We start from the raw sequence: 20,222 nt of genomic DNA, 5'->3' as shown, positions 1-20,222 counted from the left end.
CTGCTCTTTAAAGTTTCTATCTCTTTATGACAAAAAGTACAGAGTCTACATAATTATCTTTCGTATCTCTATATTATTATCTTCTCTGAGGAGGGTTTTGTCCAATTGTCCAGTCCTTTGGAACTACCTTAAATAGAAAATGCTCTTGATATTCCTGATGCTGTTTTCGTGAGTGACTGCAAAACAGACTTCTCATTACTCCCCAGATTTTTGCCACTGTCTGTCATATACTTTCCTTCCATATAGACATTCCTCTGTGCCTTTGCTTATAAGCTATCCACCTTTTCCCTAAATATGTACTGTTTTCTTCATTATTATTTGCGTATTAAGTCTTCGGACTGTTACTGTGAAAGCCAAAGGGCTTTATTTTTGTTGAAAGCAAGCAAAAAAATAGGCAATAAAACACCATTTTTTCTTCAGATTCCTTTTTGTAGCAATAGCTATTCTCTCCTGCGTCCTTGGTACTTTGAATTGGTTCAGCAATTTAAAAGGGAGGTTCATTCCTTTGGATTTTTTTGTTTGTCTGTTTTTTATTTTGTTAACCTTTAATTCTTTGTTAGCATTCATAAAGTTGAGAATCATATTAATTTGCTGTTTTCGTTAATATTCTAATCACATCTTTATCTTGAAATTATTCCATGGTATATTTAAATACATTGCTTTACCAGTGTCATTTTTGAATCATTAATTGGCAGTCTGGCTTCGTGTTTACATGTTGGAGTTCAAGGTTGGGCCTTGCTGTTCTGTTATGCCAGGGCAGATAAAACACTGTGTGGAAAGCATCTCAGGCCTGTTATTTGATGAAACTAATAATGAAAGAAATTCCAGAAGATATGCAACCTTTCTAGAATTTTTATTTAGACTAGGTAAAACACATGGCACACTGCCTGATGCAGAGGCAGTGAATGGGCTAACTCAAGAACAGGACTGCAGAGTAACGAATGCACATACTACCAGTAAGATGATAACACAACAGATATGGGAAATCTGCCTAGAAATATGAGGGAAGCTTTATCATTCGGTAAGGTTTCTAGATCCTGCGTTTGATTGTATGGGTAGGAATTGCATATTTCAAGAGCTGTGGTATGTAGTTGTGATGCCACTGTAGATAAGAATGAGCATGAGTGTTCAGGAAGTACTCAAAGTCAAGACTTCTGGGGAGGACTTTTTTGAAGCCTTCGTGTACATTATGTTGATCTCTCTTACACCAGGACTTTTTAACTGTTAAATAAAGTCATCTCTGCATTTGTTGCCATGCTTTCCATTGTTGTCCATGATCAAGATAAAAAAAATCAGTTTGTAGAACAGGTAAACTTGTAGAGCAAGGTAAGCAACTTTATGGAAGCAGTGCAGGACTGCAGTCTCACCCAGCTTCATCATAATATATTTGATAAATTCCATGCGAGTCCACTTGGCCTAGGTACAGATGTGGTGGGAGAGGAGCATACTAGTAGAGATGCTAAAACTAATTTTTATTATTTGTTGTATTGTGAGTGTAACCAAAGCTCTGAGTTACGATCAGGGAAGTATTATGCTCAGGACTCTGCATTCTTATGTGGATTTGGTCAGTGCCCTGGAGAACTTACAACTTAATTTAAGATAAAAGACAATGTCATCACAAGAGCAAATGAATATAAATTGGCCATGAATAAATTTAATCTGGAAATTACAAGGAAGTTTCTGCAAGAGTAAGGAGCTCCAGCAGCCTCCTGGTAAAAGGGATAGGAGTAAGAAGCCTAGTAATTTAGAAGGAAGTTCGTAAATTTATGAACAGCATTATGAGCAGTTGCCTGCAGGTGTGAGGAACTGGGCTTGGACATTTAAGGTATTTTTCCTGAGCTGCTGTTTTGAATGAAAAATTATCAAGAGTTAAATGTCTGCTATCTTAGATAGTAAGTTAGACTTCCCTTGCTAGAGGCAAAAATTTTAAAGGCATTTAAGCAGCTCATTCCCATTAATGCTTTGCCCTTGACTCCAATTTTATATTAAAAAATGCATTTTTTTCCCATATTTCCTTGTAACTGAGCTTACACATTTGTCTGCCCATGTTTATGGATGTTTGTCATCCTTCTCCTTCATCCTAGCTTTTGACCACGGCTAGAATAAAGCTAATAGAAATAAAATCCAGAGGAGATACTAATGTCCCTGAGTGGGTGGAGAGTGACCACATAGTACTTCCGTTGGAGGAAGAATTGCCATTGTCTGTTGTTCCTTCATCAAACAGCCCTCTAGTTGCTCTCAATGGTCCTCCAGCAGTTAAATGAGGCTGTCTTTCATGGAAAGAAAATACATTAGTGAGGGAGTCTGACGGAGTGGGTCATTTTCCCAAGTGTGGCGGTGCACCCCTGCCATGGGAAGTCAGGATTCCTTAGTTCCCAACATCTTGTTGGCTCATTGCCCTTCTGGTGGAAAAGCTGGCTATAAGATAAACAGGTTCCCTGAAAAGAGCAGAAGTCTTGAAGAGGGGGGAAAAAAAGTTGTTTTTTTTTTTTTTCTTTTTGTTTTTAACAAAGACTGATCACTTACTTTTCCTGTTAATCAGTTACCTTATTATTTTACAACTTTGATTTTTCTATAATTTAATAGTTGTGGTCAAGTTACAAACAGTTTAAAGACTTGCTGCCTTGTAAATCAAGGGAGTAAGACTGGAGGAAGCAAGTTGGTTGAATTCAGGCTGTTAGTGCCTCACGGCTTTGATGACGGATTATCTTTTAACTTTACACAGTATTGTGTTTTTTGTTTTAATTCCGATAACTAATCTTGCAGCCTGCACAAACAGCTCAGTATTTTTTTTTTTTCTCTCCTGCTAATACCATTTCAATACTAGAAAAAATATATTTTTTTTAACGTTTGATCTTGCTTATCAGCTCTTTATGTGCTTCTTTACTACCCTTGATGTGGTTGGTAGTGGGCAACTTCAAAAGTAAGGCTCTGGCAGTACCCATTCTGCAGGAATCTTAACACAAGTAGACCCTTGCTGTAGACTACCATTAACTAGTAAGAATTAAGATACCTTTAAAAAGTTTGCTAGTGGGCAGCTGATTGCAGAGTTGAGTCTGTGTGATGCTTCCCCTTCCCCCTAGTTTAATGTTGAGCTTTACTGAAGCTCTGGAGGCTTTTTTAAAGCTCTTCATAGCATTACAAATGTTACCTTGGAGTGAAAATCACTTTCAGAAGCTTGAGTGAATTGAACATTTCTTCCATCTTGACGTTTGTTTACTGCAGAGGTGAAAAATATTGAGTGACAGAAATATGTGCTTTCAGGCTGGAGCGTCTTCATGGCCTGTTTGCATTCCGGTCTTCAGCCAAGGCCTTGGGAGACATGTAGAGAGCGTATCGCTTCAGCACTTGGCTGCTCCTTTAGCTTTTCTCTTTGAGACTCTTGCATAGTAGTTAGTGCAGCAATTTGTAGCAATATACTCAGGTAATATTGATCAGATATATTGGATTACACAGCTTCATATTTCCTTTTCATGAGTAGATGCAGCTAAAGTATGTAGACGATAATTTAAATACAGCAAAATGAAAGCCTTGAGAGCATGTGTTTTTGCAATGAGTAATCAAACCAAAGAAGAAAATCATTACCAATTTTATTTATTTTTAAGATATGATATTATGCTGGTGTGCAAGGCTTGACAATATTCTTAAAACTACAAGTTTTGGGAAAATATTATCATGGAATAAATCTGATTCTAAATCAGATAATCAGATAAATCTCTCTTGCATGCTTCCAGGGACAGAGGGGCTACTGTAGAGTTTGTTTACTGAGGAGAGAAAACTTCTTGTGAAATGGAAATTGTTGAATAAATTCTAGTTACCTCTGTGAACACAGTGAAGGCATTTGCCTTAACAGTATCCTTATTTTTATCTTCATGTTTTTAGAAAATGACATCTTTCAGTGTGTGCTTATGGCTTGAAGCTCTGTTACCCGCCTCACAACAGAAATAGGAATCTATTTAGGTCTCTCTCTCCCTCTCTGCCATGAAGACAGCAGTCTGATGTGATGGTTCAAAAGACTGATTTTTAAATACAGAGATCAAGGGTTAAATCTTGCTATCTGAGGGAGAAGTGTGCTGCTTGGCATAATCACAAATGTGTTTCGGTGCTCAGGTGAAGATGGTGAGCAGTGAGATTTGTCGACTGAGAGGTAAAGATCTGCACCACTTCCTGACATGGTCTCTGAGTGAGGGAGCATGCTGGCATCCCCACACCTGCAGCATGCAAAAAACAGGATCTTGCTGCGGAGCCTGGGCTGCAGGGTTTCAGCAAGCAGTGCCAAGAAGCCCATGATAACTGCTTCACTTTGTAAACTGTTTTAGAGTGATATCCTGACTGCAAATGTGGCCTTGGTAAAGGTAGAGGCAGATGTGCCACAGGCTGCAGCAGGAAGGCAGGACTTCTTCCTGGGTCTTTTCTGCTCTGGGGTAGCATGGGCAATAAGCAGTTCTGGTTTGCTTTCTCTTCACATCTTCCACGAGGAAAAGAAGCTGGCAAATTTGTGTAACGTGGGCTGTGAAATGAGATAATCCACTCCATTTTCCAGGATTGCTGCAGGAGCAGGCATCCTTGTCCCAGCAGTGCCATTCTTTTAAAACCTTAGATAAATGTATAGCTACACTTTCCTGAATAGATGGCATTTCATTAACTGTTGGTGAAATATACCCTGGCCTAGCTGCTCGTTATACACCATAGCCTCTAAATTACATAGATGTTTGTGGACACCCAGCTGTGAGATGGGGTGAAGGGGAATTATCAGAGCTTTGATTAACTGTGCTGTGCAAAACGCTTGCATGCATGCTCATGTGTGACTCTGTTTTGTTGTCTCTTTAATGTGTGCTGCTAAGCCCCATATTCAGGCAGTGCTTGAAGGATCCAGATGTATTGCAACACCATTACGTATGTAGCCTCTGTCAATCAGACTCTGATTGCTTCCGATCATTTCTCTATAAACAAATGGATTAGGTTATATGACAAGTATATTTTGCTGTTTAGTTATGTAGTGGAAAGCTGACTTCTCGATTGGGTTTTAACAAAAACATCTTTGAAAATACTTATTAACTTGTCACGCTTTATTACTCTAACAGCTTGTAAAGTTAACCGCTTGTTGGTGTCTGACAAAAAGGCGTACCCAAGCTTTGATACACATGCCTAGCCAGTTAAACCAAAGGAAACACGAAGATTATGCCTGGAATAAATCATTTAAATAAATATATAGTTGACAGCACAACTGTTTCTGGTTCATCTGGTAGTCTACTTGCGATGTTAACTGTGGGGTTTGTACCCATGAGCATGCAAAACGCCTGTTTGCTGCTGCTACCTGGCAGTACTGGCAGTTGTCTTCCCTCAGCCACTACCTAGTGGGCCTATTTCCAGCTGCAGTGAAAGCTGCTCTTACAGGCTGTTTGGAGGAGCTCTCCACTGGCTTTTCAATGCAGCACCTAATCAGCAGAGTGACATTAATTGTCACAGTTTCCCTGTCACTGTTGGTTTAGCTGCCCGCCTCCAGCTTGCCTCAGTCTCTGCTCCGCCACAGGAGTGATGCAGGCAAGCCTCATGCCCCACTCTTTTCCTAAAATATAAAACACACTTATTTTCAGCCCGCATGACTGCATCACGTCTAGATTTCTGACAGTGCTAGCTGACGAGAGGGAGAGAAGACTCAGAGAAGACTGCCAGCTTGAATGCTCAGCGAGGAGACCTCAGGCAGAGAAACCTAGGGTGCAACGAAAGGCACAACTCTTCATTGCAGTGCTGCTGAGAGAAATCCTTTCATATCTGCTCTTTTCTCCCCACTAGACACTATTCCTGCCTGCCAGTGGTATTTCTGGCACAGTGCTAGTAGGTGGAGGAGAGCCCTGCTGGCACAGGCTGGGCACGTCTCCTGAGGGACAGCGAGGTGCGGGAGCACCCGGCCTTCCCCCGCTTGCATCATGGCCTGGGCTCGGGCTGCCTCTTCCAGGTACCACCTCGCCAGGCCCCTGCACAGACCCAAAACCGTGCTTGACTGGTGGGTTGACAGCTCTTTGGCGCTGTGCTGGCGGTCTGAATCTCCTCCTATTCCCGTGTCCTCACTGCTGAGCTAATTGCAGCAAAATCTGGGCCTCTTCATTGAGTGTGCTCCTGAATGCCCTGCTTTGCAACAGTGTAATTAAGAGCATGGCCTGACATGCTTTATCAAGTTGAAGTGGCTTTCCTTATATACCTGAACTTGGCCTGAATTTTATGGTCAGCTTCTGTTACAGGGAAGAAGGTGGTTGCTAAATATCAGGAGGCTTACTGATGGATTTCACAAACAATGAGGGGATTATCTTTTCATTGTAGTTCTTAGTGGCTGCATTGACTCTTGGTTTATGGCTGTGCCTCTGCAAGGACTGCATAAATCATTAATGTGGCTTTTGGCATCCTTCAGGGGACAAAATACCATCTGCTAGAGGAAGAGGTGGGGAGTGGGCAGAGAAATGCTGAATGAAAAGCACCCACCAGGCAAGTGAGAACTTCCTCAGTCACTCACAGGTCTGCCACCTCCTCGCTTGTGCCAAACATTTATTCAGCTTTATGTTAGCCAAATTCAAGCTGAAGGCTCAGAAACCTTGAAGTGAAGATGTGGAGCACAATTAGTGTGCTGGTGGTGACCAGAATGTGCCTTCATGTGTAAAAGTAGATGTAAAATATCGTCACTTTGTACAGTTAGCCCAGAAAGAATGAGTCTGAGCTTGTGTATTTCTGACCGTTTTTAGGATGAACACAGGTTTTACTTGTTCAGTGACTGGAGTAAGATTGTTATGAGAAATGGATTTGTGGGATAAGACAAAACACAAAACCTTTTTGAGATCTTGAACAAAACACTTCTGCAAGTCTACTCCTGAAGCAGTAAAATAATGTAGTTGGAAGTAAATATTGTAAATGAGTGTTATATTTGCTGCTTTAAAATGCAGAAGAGAAACCAGAGCAGGTGGTGTATACACCTGAAGAACAGCTCACAGGAAGCTGTCACTGATAATGTGGAAGTTTTGTTAATAGCCACCTCTTAAAGCATTACAAATTGTAGTAAATATTTGTTTTAAAAAAAGAAAAGCCCAGGTTGTTTTGAAACATGTAATAATGTGGCTAGACTAAGTTTTTTGTCTCTTGTAACTCTGTCTGAGATACCTGAATGTCAAGCATTCCTGCTTTATCTTCAGTGCTTTACATAAGGACAGTTGACCACAAAAGGTAGTGCTGAGGGAGTATTGGTAAGGTTAAAAAGTTAAGGGCTCAAAAATTGGGAAATCAGAAAGCTAAGGTAGCCCCTGTGACCTTATCTAGGCCCTCTCTGTGCCAACTGTGCTGGAGAGGCTGAGGTTGCACAGGTACCCAACCCGTGCTGTGCTCCCTATGCTCTTTGTGATATTTTGTTCCTGCCTTTTGGCTCAGCAGGTCCCTAAGCCTTATGCACTGCTTGCCATTCAAACCCTGCCTGAAGACAAAACCAATTTTCCCCTCAGAAGTTTCTCTCATCTTGCCTGAGTGCTTTGGAGGCAGTTTTAGTTTCATAAAGGTCATGAGGTAAGGACTGTCCATCCCTTTTTAGAGTGGGAAAGATGAAGAAGGGCTGGGGGAAACTTCAAAATTATGTTAGTGGTTGGCTCCAAATTATAAAACACTTGAAGCAGCATGCACACAAGTCTTCATGAAGTATACACATACGTGGTTCTTGATGGACGTGTGCGTTCACATACATGCAACCTGTGAACAACATATGGAGCCACTGCATAGGTTTCATACCGTGTTCATAATGCACACCCAGCTTTTGGAAGAGATGAAATGGGACCTTTTCATCTGAGGATCTTTGTGGTGCCACAGAGCTGATTCATCCTTGTTTGGGTGTTTCCTCCAGCAAGCAGCACTTAATTTTGCCATGGGAGAATTCTGCTAATTAAAGGTTGTTGTTTGCCTAGCCCTTCAGGAAGGGAAGATAAGGAGAGGAGGAGGAAGGGAAGTGTACATCCCATCACGCGTCAATAAATTGATTTACATGTGGAGCGTCTTTCTACAATTTTCTGCCACCTAACTGAAAGCTGTGATAAAATTTCATCCTAAATACATTCTGGACTGATTGATCAGATTCATTAACTGCAAAGGAAGAGTCATGGGAATCACTGTATAATTCTAAAGGTTTTAAGGAAGATCCTGGAAATGCATTTCAGGAAGCCTGTTTTTTTTTTTTTTTGGGGGGGGGGAGGGAGGTTTGAAGCACTAAGCACTTCGGAATATTGGGTTTGCCGCCGAGTATGATACTGAGGAAGACGCACTTTAATTTTTTTTTTTTTTAAAGGAGTAGATAGGCAAATGGATACTTCAATTTTTCAAAAGAAATGTAACAAGGTCCATTACCAGAAGCTATTAAAGAAATTAATCTACCATGGAATAGAAAACTCTTATGTGGCTAAATAAGGAAAAAAAAAAAGTAGGAATTAATGGTCCATGCTCAAGGTGGAGAAAGGTCACTAGTAGAAGAATCTCAGAGAGATCAGTTCTTCTGCCTGTGACACGCAAAATATTTGTGAATGATTTGGAAAAGAGGGTGATGACCATGTGATGACCCATTTGCTGGAGTCACTAAGTTATTTAGGGTAGAATTAACAAAAGCAAGCTGTGAAGAGTTTCAGGTGGGTCTCTGATATTGATTGACTAGAGATAAAATGGCAAGAGAAAATCAATGCAATAAAGGTAATGTACATGGGGGAATCGCAACATAAATTAATCTTATCTTAGTGGATATGGGGTTACTATGGGTAGCCCCTAACTACTCAGGAATGAGACCTTAGGAGTTAGTAGCTCTGTGAAAGTATTGGTTCATTACTGTCAAAAAAGCAGCACTAGGAATTGTTAGGGAAGGAGCGGGGAGTAAGTCACAGAATCACAGAATGGTTTGGGTTGGAAGGGACCTTAAAGATTGTCTTAATTCCAACCCCCTGCCATGGGCAGGGAAGCCCCCCACTACACCAGGTTGCTCAAAGCCTCTTCCAACCTGGTCTTGAACACTTCCAGGGATGGGGCATCCACAACTTCCCTGGACAACCTGTTCATAAGCATTCTTGTGCTTACATGGGTTCCTTTCCGCTGTCAGAGTGCATCATCAGAATTCATAGCTGCTTTTCTACCTCTCTGAGGGCTCCTATCCCTGTCTTGCTCTTAAGAAGTCTCTCTCTCTCAATTTGTTTTCCAGCCTTGGTCCCTTCTGTGACTCACCAGGCTCTACTGTCTTGTCCATCACCATTCCACTCATGTCTCCTCACCTGAGGCACTGCTGTTTCTTCTCTTCTCCTTTTCTTTCAGAGTAATCTTCTTCCTAGCTTAGCATCAATCTCCTCTAAATGCTTCCTCTTCCTCTCAGCATCCGCTATCCATCTGGTCCTACTTCTGTCCTCTCCCCAGCTTTTCATCAGCTCTGCCACTTGTTCCCTATCATCTTATTTCACATCTCACTTGATGCTACCTGAGCCAGGAAAATAGAGAGATACCCTATGATGCTTCCTGAGAGCTCTGTGATTAGTCTGCTCTAGCACAAAGGCAAGGTAGCACTTAAGGAAAAAAAAAAAATCTTTTGTCATAGCAAAAGCATGCTTTATGTTCTCAGTGGGAAGGTTTTTTCCCCCATCTGTCAGTACTTCATCCAATGTGAAGAAAGGTATAATTGCCTGAACTTAGCTTTTCCTTTGTATTTTTGCTTGCAATAAATTGTGATAAAAATGGCTTCATTTAAAGCAGTCTTGATTATGACAGTTACAGACAGGGTCTGAGGGGCTGTTTGATATTGCTGTTCATTTGCGCTGAAGAACGATGCTGTATCTGTGTTTGTCTTATAACCAAACAACTGCTGTAAGACTTGATGCTTCACTAAACTAAGACAACTTTATCTTGAATATTGAAAATGGTCATCAGTTTCCCCAATGATGATATCCAATTAATATTTTAATATTGGTTGTGGTTTTAAATCTGTTGCTTCCCTTTTTCAGTGAAAAATGCAGATCTTTAATTCCACATTTCATAGAATCATAGGAATGGTTTAGGTTGGAAGGGACCCCAAAGCTCATCCAGTTCCAACCCCCTGCCACAGGCAGGGACACCACCCACTGGATCAGGTTGCTCAGGGCCCCATCTAACCTGGCCTTGAGCACCTCCAGGGGTGGGGCATCCACAGCTTCTCTGGGACACCTGTGCCTCACCACCCTCTGAGTGACAAATTTCCTCCTAACATCTAATCTAAATCTTCTCTCTTTTAGTTTAAAACCATTCCTCCTTGTCCTGTCATTTTCTGTTTGAGCAAAAAGTTCTTCTCCGTCTTTTTTATAAGCGCCTGTTAAGTACTGAAAGCTGCAATGAGTTATCCCCAGAGCCTTCACTTTTGTAGGCTGAGCAGCCCCAGCTCTTTCAACCTTTCTTCATACGAGAGGTGCTCCAGCCCTCTATCTTTGTGGCCCTCCTCAGGACTTGCTCTAACAGCTCCACATCCTTCTTGTGCTGGGGGCCCCAGACATGGACACAGCACTCCAGGTGAGGCCTCACAAGGGCAGAGCAGAGGGTGACAGTCACCTCCCTGGTCCTGCTGGTCACTTCTCTTCTGATGCAGCCCAGGACGCAGTTAGCCTTCTGGGCTGCAAGCACACGCTGCTGGCTCACGTCAACCTTCTCATCCACCAGAGCCCTCAAGTCCTTCTCCTCAGGGCTGCTCTCAATGAGTTCCTCTCCCAGTCTGTGCTCATGTCTGGGATTGCTCTGACCTAGGTGCAGCACCTTGCACTTGGACTTGTTTTCGGTTCACTTGGGCCCAGTTCTCAAGCTTGTCCAGGTCCCTTTGGATGGCATCTCTTCCTTCTTTCATATCAACTGCACCACTCGGTTTGGTGTCATCTGCAAACTCAATGAGGTGCACTTGATCGCATCGTGTATGTTGTTGATAAAGATACTAAACAGTATTGGTCCTAAGACAGACCCCTGAGGGACTCCACTCGTCACCAGCCTCTGCCTGGACATAGAGCCATTGACCACCGCTCTCTGGGTCCAGTTTCCTTACTGCTGCATTTAATTCTTCTTTAAGAAAATCCATGAAATTTAAATCCCTAAGGTCAGAATTCTTTTTCCTCCGCTGTTTCTATTGTGTACGTGGCTTGTAACGTCAGTTGAGCTGAAAATTTCTTTAGTCTGTATTTGAAGACCATTGTCTTGTAGGCAGGATGAAAGAACATTGTCATCTCATTTTTTAAGTGCTGGCATTGTTCCTCCTGTGCATGTAATCCTACCTTGCAACTCAATATAACTGTGAAAGGCAGAATAATAATGCTTCAGGTTTTGAAATCCAGAGGAGAAAAAGCCGTGGCAGTGAGCAGAACTTGGGCAGGAGCCCCTCGGTTAGGAGTGGTGCTACTGAAACTGTATTGCACAAGTCTTGTGGGACAGCTGCTTAGACATGAGCTGTAGTTTTTAAATGCCTGTTTGAATTTAAGTTCTAAAGTGATACCTAGATTTGGTATTTCTTGGTCACAGTACTTGCAGCAAGACATCGGAATTACTTCTCTTGAAAAATGTTTGGTTTTTAGATAGCAAGTTATCAACTCTTTCACTGTGCTAACTAGCAAGAACAATGATCTGTGAACTGTAACAAGCAGGTCTATGTATTTGGTTTGGGTTGTCAGAGGACTGGTAGGAATTAATCACCATATCTGCCTTTTTAATTGAGATGGGGAAAAATGGTTTTAGTAACGTAAGTGTCTTTCTGTGAAAGATCTTTTGTTAATAATTTGTTGATAAATATGCCTTTACATTCTCAAGTTTAGTGGATAGCATGGCTTTTGGGGGAAAGCTTGTTTCCAAGAGCTCGTCTGTAACCTTGGAAAAGAATTTGCAGAATTACTCTAAGTGTAGGAAAGAACTTGGTTAATTTTCAGCGAAGAATTTGTCATTTAGGGCACATTGCCCTTCAGGCTAAAAGGACTGATAAAGATAGTACTTAGGATGTGACAGCGCAGCACCTCCTTACTTGTCTGTCCTCAAAGGATAAATTGTCCACAGCTGGCAAAGGGGGAGGCATGGCAGCCTTATGGGGCTGTGCTCAGTGCTGGAAGTCACTCAGGCCTAGCTCGTGTTCATTTGACAGATCTCATCACTTGCAGCCTTGGGATGAAGAGGAGGATCATTTGTGCTCACACCCAGCAGCATCCCCACAAAATGTGAGGCTGGGATTCGAGGGCTGCAGGGCAGCACCCGCAGAGCGGTGCTGGGATGACACCAGCCTTCGTCCCACTGCGCTTGGGGTGCATCCCTGGGGAAGGAGTTACAGCGCTTTACGGCTGTGCAAACATCCAAAATGTTGGCGAGATGAACATGCTGACGTTTGAAGGTCAAACATGCCTCAACACTTCTAGTCTCTTAACCACAATTGCAGGCATCTTTGTCATGCAAGCAGGAATTCCCCTGGGGTTCCTTACTCCTTTACATGAAAACTTGTACTTACAGACAGTGATTCAAAGCAAAAAATACTGTGTGACAGGAGACATTTTGTGTTCAACTGCTGCTTTTTATCTTCTCGTGGAAGACTTCTGCAATGGAAAATAGAAAAATTTGTTTCTCACAAAACTCCTCAGATTTGAACACAACTTTTATCCACAGCTCTGAAAACCAAGAGCTGAGCAGAGCGAAGCAAACAGCCCTCCATCCTGCCCCTCTTTCAAAAGAAATTGAATGGTAATATCTGTTTTTAAGGACCCATTTTGAGTCTTTTTGAGACTTTTCTGGTTACTGAGCCAGTCAGATAACCCAGGAGGTACATACCTCTTCCTCTCTTACACTGAGTTCACTGCAGCGATGGGTGAACAGGCTCTGGCCGTGCAATTGAAACCCACAGTAGGTCTCTGCTCCCTCTCCCACAGACCTCAGGATGTTGTGCTGGGTTACAAAGCTCTCCTTTCTCACTCTCCTCCATGACAGGGAGATTATAGGGAAGGGGAGGGAGAATGTAGTGGGAGCAGTGAGGGCTGGGAAGCTGCAGAGGCCAGAGAGAAAGCAAGAGGCCAGGATGGGGGTGGAGGAGACGGATGAGGCAGGGAGCCACCGATGGGACAGTTTTATTTATGTATTTATTCGTCATGAGAAGACTTTAATGGTTTTATTTGAGAGGGGCTGTACGCTGCTTTTCTGTTTGTGCCTTCCTTGGTTAATGATGAAGAAGCCTGACAGTGTAGGCAAAGTGGTGGAACTCAAAGTCTGTCTCTGCAAAGCAGTTACAAATGACCGGCATGGTCCTGAGCTTTCTGAACTCCATCTATTTACACACAGAACATACCAGCATCACACTTAATAGCACCAGCAGCCTGCTTGTTAACAAAATTAAAGCAAGTGTCTTTGATACTCCATTAGCTTGAAGAATTGCTGCTGATTTACTGATTACAGTATAGTCTTTCCTCATGAGTGGTTTCATCAGTATTAATGAACGTATGAGTACCCCTGTATTGTGCTTTCACTGTGGATTTAAACTTTATTTGGAAGCGTTGAACTTCCCTGCTGACCTCCAGGTTGGTAAATACTAGTAGGGTTTTTTAATGTGGTCAGAATCACGTGAAGATTTTTTGTGATGATCGCTAATGGAACTTAAAGAGGACTTTGTTCCTGTTGAATATGTGCACCTGAGGCTAATCCAAAATACTTCAATTTTAGTGGAATGTATGAATTAATTTCCAAAATAATGACAGTCGTAACTTTTCTTTCTAACTTGCTGATTTTTTTTCCTACCCAGGATTTTTTGTGTGTGCACACCTAAAATAAAAATATACTTTCAGAATTGATAGCTAAGAGTTGTAGCTTAGTTCTGTACACAACCTGTTGTACTTAACCTGGCCATTAAAAATGCTTCCTAATTATTCAGTTTGAAATGCTGAAAGACAGCGAAAACCTGTGCTAGGGATAACGAAAGAAGATCATGATTATTAGAAATTATTTACTTTCTACATTAATACCTTTGAAGTTTTACTCCCATTGGCTTTGTCGGTAAGTTCTTGATGTGTAAAATATTTAAATTACCCTATTTTTTTTATTAGATCATCAGAACTAGGTCAACAGAAAATTGAATCATAACAACTTGATATCAGAGTTAATTTTTGGTAACACAAATTAATTTTGGCTCTGTTGTAATACTAGCTTCTAGTTCTTTTTGCAGAAGGTACTCTGGTGAATACATAAGCAGTGTCTGCTTCTTAGGAAGCCTGATCCTGTGTGCTTTGAAGGAGATTGGTTTTTGTTTTAGTTTTTCCCATAGCTGTTCTTCGTTGAATTGGTCATCTATATGACGTGTTTTTATTATAGCTTAACCTAGGACACATTTTCTGAGTATCTATCCTTTTTTCAATCTATCCTTTTCCCCTCATGAGTGTTCTTAATCCGTTAAAAAGCTTATTGATTAATTAAGATCAGCTCCCTCTGACTTACAGCTATTTGGAACCAGTCCACTGAACAAAGATTCAAACCTACTGGGAAAAGGACTACCTTCTCACGTTTTTTCATGATGTGTAACACAGTAGTGTCCTGCCCTATGACTGAAAAGCCTTTATGTTATCATACAGTACAAATGAGAAATGATAAACAACATGCACATAAGGCTACCTTTGGAGCTGTTCCCTTTTACTTACTTTCTGAGATTTGTTTATTCAGTCTGTACTAAATATGTTTGTGGTGTGTACTGGGTGGTTTTTTTGTTTGGTTGGTTTGTTTGTTTTTTTGCATGTAATTTTATCTTTTGAAGAGCAATCTGCAGGAAGATTTTCTTTTTTCAGTAAAATCCTTTGTAAGTTCTGCAGTTGACTTCAAATTCTGCTCCCTGTATGTCAAACATTTTTTATTACATCTGTTTCATAACATGGCCAAGCTTGTTTTTCTTCAGTCAGGGAAGAAATTTAGTCTTTTGGGTAGGGTTTCCGTTTTATGATGTCTGCAATACCAACAGCCGTCTCTGATTGCTTTGCTAGAGCAGAGTTGGAGGAAGCATTCAGGGTCTGATGGATCTGACTTAGTCTTTCTACTGCTTGTCCTTCAGCCTTCCTCTTGAAGCTTGTCTCAGTTCAGCCGAGATGGGCTGTCAAACAGCTTGAAATGTGAGCCAAGCTAATTAAATAAATAATCCCCAAATTGCCTTTCACTCAGGGGTTTTAAAAAACCCAGGACCCTGATCTTGCTGATAACAAGGTCACGGATGTGATAATGCTGGCAGGAGAGCAGGCTGGGGGTGCAGCTGTGGAAGGAGAAAGCATGGAGCCACTCTTTTCTGAGAGAAACGTTGACCTGGGTTATCCTAAGCCAATCTGAAACAACATCTACATTAATCACAATTTTTTGAAGATGCAAGTTCCTGTCCTCATCAATGGCCCATGAAGCATTTGCCTACCCCAGAGTATTCTTTGCTGGTTATCTTGGGTTTTGTATTCTTAAATATTGGGCTGACTTTGAAAATAGAAAATGTAACATGTAAATCACTGTCATATTGTTGTTATAGAGCATCAAAGTGAAGTAATAAATCTTTCATGCTGCTTCTCCTGTTGTATAAATCATAAACACTGATACATTTTTTCTTGTCTGTTAGTATGGGAAATTAGATACTTAGGTTAAAGTCTGATTGAATCTTAATCTAATGATTTTTCTGTAGCCTACCTCTGCCTTTTTGGTACTTCATTTGCTCCCGCTTATTAGTTAACAATGATCCCCCAAGTTAATTTCGCATATTATAAAGGAGTAATACCGAAGTCTCATCTACCTCTCCTTTTTGTTAAGCTCTGTAAAACGGTAGGCAGCTGTAAAGTTTTATTTCAAATTTCAGTTATGTAACTGCCCTCGTAATTTACAAAATGTCTCCTGTGTCAAGGTGTTTCGAGAGGAACTTTTAAGTTCTAATAAAAATGCAATATGTAATTTTAAGTTAAACTCTAATGCTGCTTTTATTATGTATGAACAGTTGGCTGTGTGCAATTACTGTTATCTGGTCTGTTACAACAGAATCAATTTAGAGCATTTTTTTGCACATTATCAGAGGTAAAGCTCTTAAGAAAAATGTATTCTAAAATAGTATGCGCTCTGCTGAGGCCAGCTAATTCAGATAAGGGAGTTGGAGAAGAGGGAGAATGCCTTGCTGGGAGCCTCTGCAGTGCTTTGAGGTGCCAGCTCTTGTCCTTTGTCCCCTTCCAATCTTTCACAGCTTGCAGGGCGTTACAAGGTTGCTCATTGCCCAGAAATTCTGGTGGTGTCAACAGGAAAGAGTCTGAATGGTGTCTCTGCTGTATTGTCATGGTCTGTGTGCCTCACTAGGTGATGGGGACTACCTCTCAATCCCAGGCAGTCCTCATGGAAGTTGGTTGTCGATAGACAATATGTTCTTGGGACACTGGTGCTTGTATCTTCTCTCTCTCTTGTTTTTGTTTTTTTTTTTTTTTAAGTAGAATTTCCCATTATTCTCTGAAGATTTGTTTATCACATGATTGGAGTAGCTGGAGATGAAACGGCGTAAAATAGCACCTTTGGGGAAAAACCCACTGAAGAGATCATTGACATTGCTTTAAGCAGTACTTCAAAAAATGAATTCTACCAAATGAGAGGCAAAGTGCTTGTTTTGCTGAATTGGGACTTCAGATCACCTTACCCTTTTCTCTGACATGGCAGGTTGAGGCTTCTGAACAAGAACAGCTATGCTGCAAGAAGTGCTCAAGCAGTCCCTGCTCCAGCACACCTCTCTGAGAGGGAGTCGCCTTGAACATCTACATGTGAGGCAGCCATGGTCTGAAGCCTTGGTCAGACAGTGGTGTCCAAGTGGTATATTTGAGGGGGTTGTAACAGTGGCAGAGTCTGTATAATCCTTACCTCAATGATAAATTCTCTTTATGTGAAATTTTTCTTGTTAACAATTTGAATTCCAAAGCCAGCAAGCAAGCCCTCACCCTCTGTCCTGTTTTGCCTGTCCTGTTTGAGTACCGTATGGATTTATGAACAAGGTATCTCCTCTGCTGGACTTAACCAGGAGCATTGAAAGGTCGACTTCCTGAGCAGCTGGAGCAGAGGCACTTGTGTGGGAATAGGAAACACCACCAGCATGTTGGTGGATGTTGTGATGCCACCTTCTTCTGTGTATATTTATTCTCCGTTCTTATTTACCATCACAGCTAGAAAGCTATCTGGATGCTGCCTCACTGCCAACATTGGAAGTACTGTGCACAGTAATAGATGTTTTCATCTGTGTCTTTTGAAATTTTCATTGCTGATTCTGGTTACTAACATACCCTTCAAAGCTGTCCCTCTCCTGGTGTCACATCTAAATCCATCCAGATGGAATCTGGGTTCTTCTGAGCATTGCGTAGGAGACAATTTGTCCAGCTTAACCTTCCCTCTGTGTGGGAATTTCTAAGATGTGTTTCAGCTCGTTTTGGTGGCTTTTATTCTGTCAAACATGTATATAAAGATCCTTATGTGTTGATTTGATTTCCTTAATGTCATTCTTGTGTTGTCTTACATACTTGAGGCAGATGCTTTGCCCTTAAACTTTTTGCAATGATGGTTTAGCTAGGCACTTTTGACTAGGAGCAGAAATCTGCGAAGGATTTAATTCTAAACAATAAGCTTTTATTGACCTTTTCAGTTACATTACAAAATGTTCCATCCCAGTGGTTAGTCTTGATTTATTCAATCTAATTTGGCCATCCTTGCTGTAGGTCTACAATATGATATATTTACTGTTCTTGTTCAGTTTACCGTCTTCTTTATGGTTGTTCATCTTACTTTAAAATCCATTTACTCTTTTTTTTTTTAATCTATTGATATGATACAAGGTATTTGAATAAAAAATCCATGTTCTAATGCTGTGGATTAGACTTGGACATTAGACAGTGTTTCTGAACGTAAAGCCTGTGCAAATAGCAAATGTTGTTTTAGCATGTTGCCCGCAGTATTTCCTGTAACCTACAGTTTATATTAGTCCTTGAGGTCAGGGTTCAGGTCTCAATAGAACATGATCTCACGTGTTAATCCTGAGTTGGTTGCTATTCACAATGACTCATACATACAAGGAAGAGAAATTAAATAAAACAGGTTGGAATTGACCACTTGGTAAAATACGACCATCTTCTACCAGCCCTCGATTACCGGTGTTGTGATCACTGGGGTTAATTTTGTAAATGAGAACTGGAGAGAAACATTTTTGTCATGAAGCAGAGTTTTTTGGAAGAAGTAATCTTTACATTAAATATTTACACGGCGTTGCGCATTCACAGAAATTGTTGACTTTTTCCCAATGCTAAAAGTATGCTACACTGACTTCTCAGTTATCCTGTGCTCTCATGGGAGGATTAGTGATGATACAGAGCCTTTGCCTTTTAGTTAATAAAAGCAACCCATCCCATGGTAGTAGCAGCCATTACTTTCACATCCTGCCCTTGAAGTGGTGTGCTCAGAACTGGATCTCGGCAAGCAGAATCCTGTGTCCTGTCCCTGTCAGTACATGAATGTTACAAGCCAGTATCTGCATTTTTTTTTTTTTTTTTACAACTACTTTTCTAACATTTGGAGCTGATCCAAAAGTTTGTATACCTGGTAAGATAGGGGATTTTTCTAAAGTAACGTATTGTCTTCCTTGTTAGCCAAGGTAATGAGCTAATAAAGTGGCGCAAGAAGCCTCTCCCAGGAACATGTGACTGAAGTGTGTGATGTTGACAGTGTGACTGTCGTGTTTTGTCTGTCCATGAAGTTGGCTAAGCCATCGTTTACCCTTCTGTGGGATAGATAAAAACGTACAAACCTTATCCATATCCCTGAAGTCTTTTCCGCCTCCCCATACAAAACAAATGGACAGGACTGTTCGGCACTCAGACAGGAAAGGACCTTTGGAGTCCAACCTGCTGCTCAAGGCAGAGCTGATACCGAATTTTACCAGGCTACTCAGGGCTTTGTCTAGCCTGGTCTTGAAAACCTCTGAGGACAGTGTTGTACAACAACAGCTCTTGGCTGCTTGTGCTGTTTTGTCTGGGATAGAGTTTTTTTTTTTTTTTCTTCATCGTATCTTGTATAGTGCTTTGTTATGGATTTGTGACAGGTTTTTCCCTCTGCTTAATTATCCCTGTGACTTCTGTGTCCTTATATCCACTAAGAAGGTCTCCTGTCTCAAACTACAGCTGCTGACTCTTCCTGCAGTACCCCCTGCGAAGCAGCTCCCACTGGTGTCTTGGTGATGTCCCCGCTGGTGCAAGCAGGCAGGCGGTAGCTGCCCTGAAGCTGTTTCTTCTCTGGGCTGAAGCAAGCTCTGCTCCCTCAGTCTCTCCTCACAGGCCAGTTCTCCAGCCCCCCTCAGCCGTCTCAGTGACCCTCTGCTGAACTCATTCCAGCTCATCGCTGTCTTTCTTGTATGCCCAAAGCTGGACGCAGTATTCTGGACGCAGTCTAATCAGTGGCAAAGTAGAAGAGGTTAATCGCTTCCCTCAGTCTACTGTACGTGCTTTTCTTCATACAGCCTGGGACACCATTGGCCGTCTTTGCTGTCAGGACATACTGCGAGCTTGCTGTTGCCCATCTGAGCCTTTTCTGCAGAGCTGTTCTCCAGTTGGCCCCTCTCCAGCCTGTATCATTGCCAGGGCTTTTTTCTTCCCAGGGGCAGGGCCAGGCACTTGTCTGTTGAATTTTATGAGGTCTTTGTCAGTTCATTGCTCCAGCCTGTCTAGGTCCCTCTGAGTGGCAGCTCTGCCTGCAAGCATGTTGACTACCCTCCCCGCCCCCCATATCATTGACAGAGACGTTAAACAAAAGAGGTGCCAAGATAGATCTCTGTGGTATTCTCCTTGTTATTTCCTTTCAGGTGAAGTACAATCATGAACCACTCGCTGTCCATTGAGCTTGGCTACAGTCAGTTCTTCACCCAGTTAGTAGTCCATCCTCCCAAACCCTAACATCTCAACTTGGATACAGAGGTGTTGCAAAAGGGAAATGGCATTGAAATCTGTGCTAAAAATAGAGTAGACAGTATCTACTGCCTTTTTTTCTTACTTACCAATCATGCCATTTCATCCTAGAAGGTGAGTCAGGTTGATCAAGCATGACTGATCTTTGTTAAGTCTGTTTTGGCTATTGCAAATCATCATCATCATCTCCCTGTGCTCAGAAATGGCATTCGGGGGTACTTGCTCCATGAGTTTCTATGAGACTGAAGTGAAATGGACTGGCCTGTA

The 20,222-nt window shown here is 41.7% G+C and overlaps 1 protein-coding gene across 4 annotated transcripts in view; it reads left to right on the top strand.

Moving 5' to 3' along the window:
* APP (amyloid beta precursor protein) overlaps positions 1-20,222 on the top strand; it is a 213,164-nt gene that overhangs the window by 64,415 nt on the left and 128,527 nt on the right. The window lies entirely within an intron of this gene.

Source organism: Aythya ferina (assembly GCF_964211825.1).
Source record: "Aythya ferina genome assembly, chromosome: 1".
NCBI lineage: Eukaryota > Metazoa > Chordata > Aves > Anseriformes > Anatidae > Aythya > Aythya ferina.
Note: the sequence above shows the minus strand (reverse complement) of the source record. Positions and strands in the feature narration are given on the sequence as shown.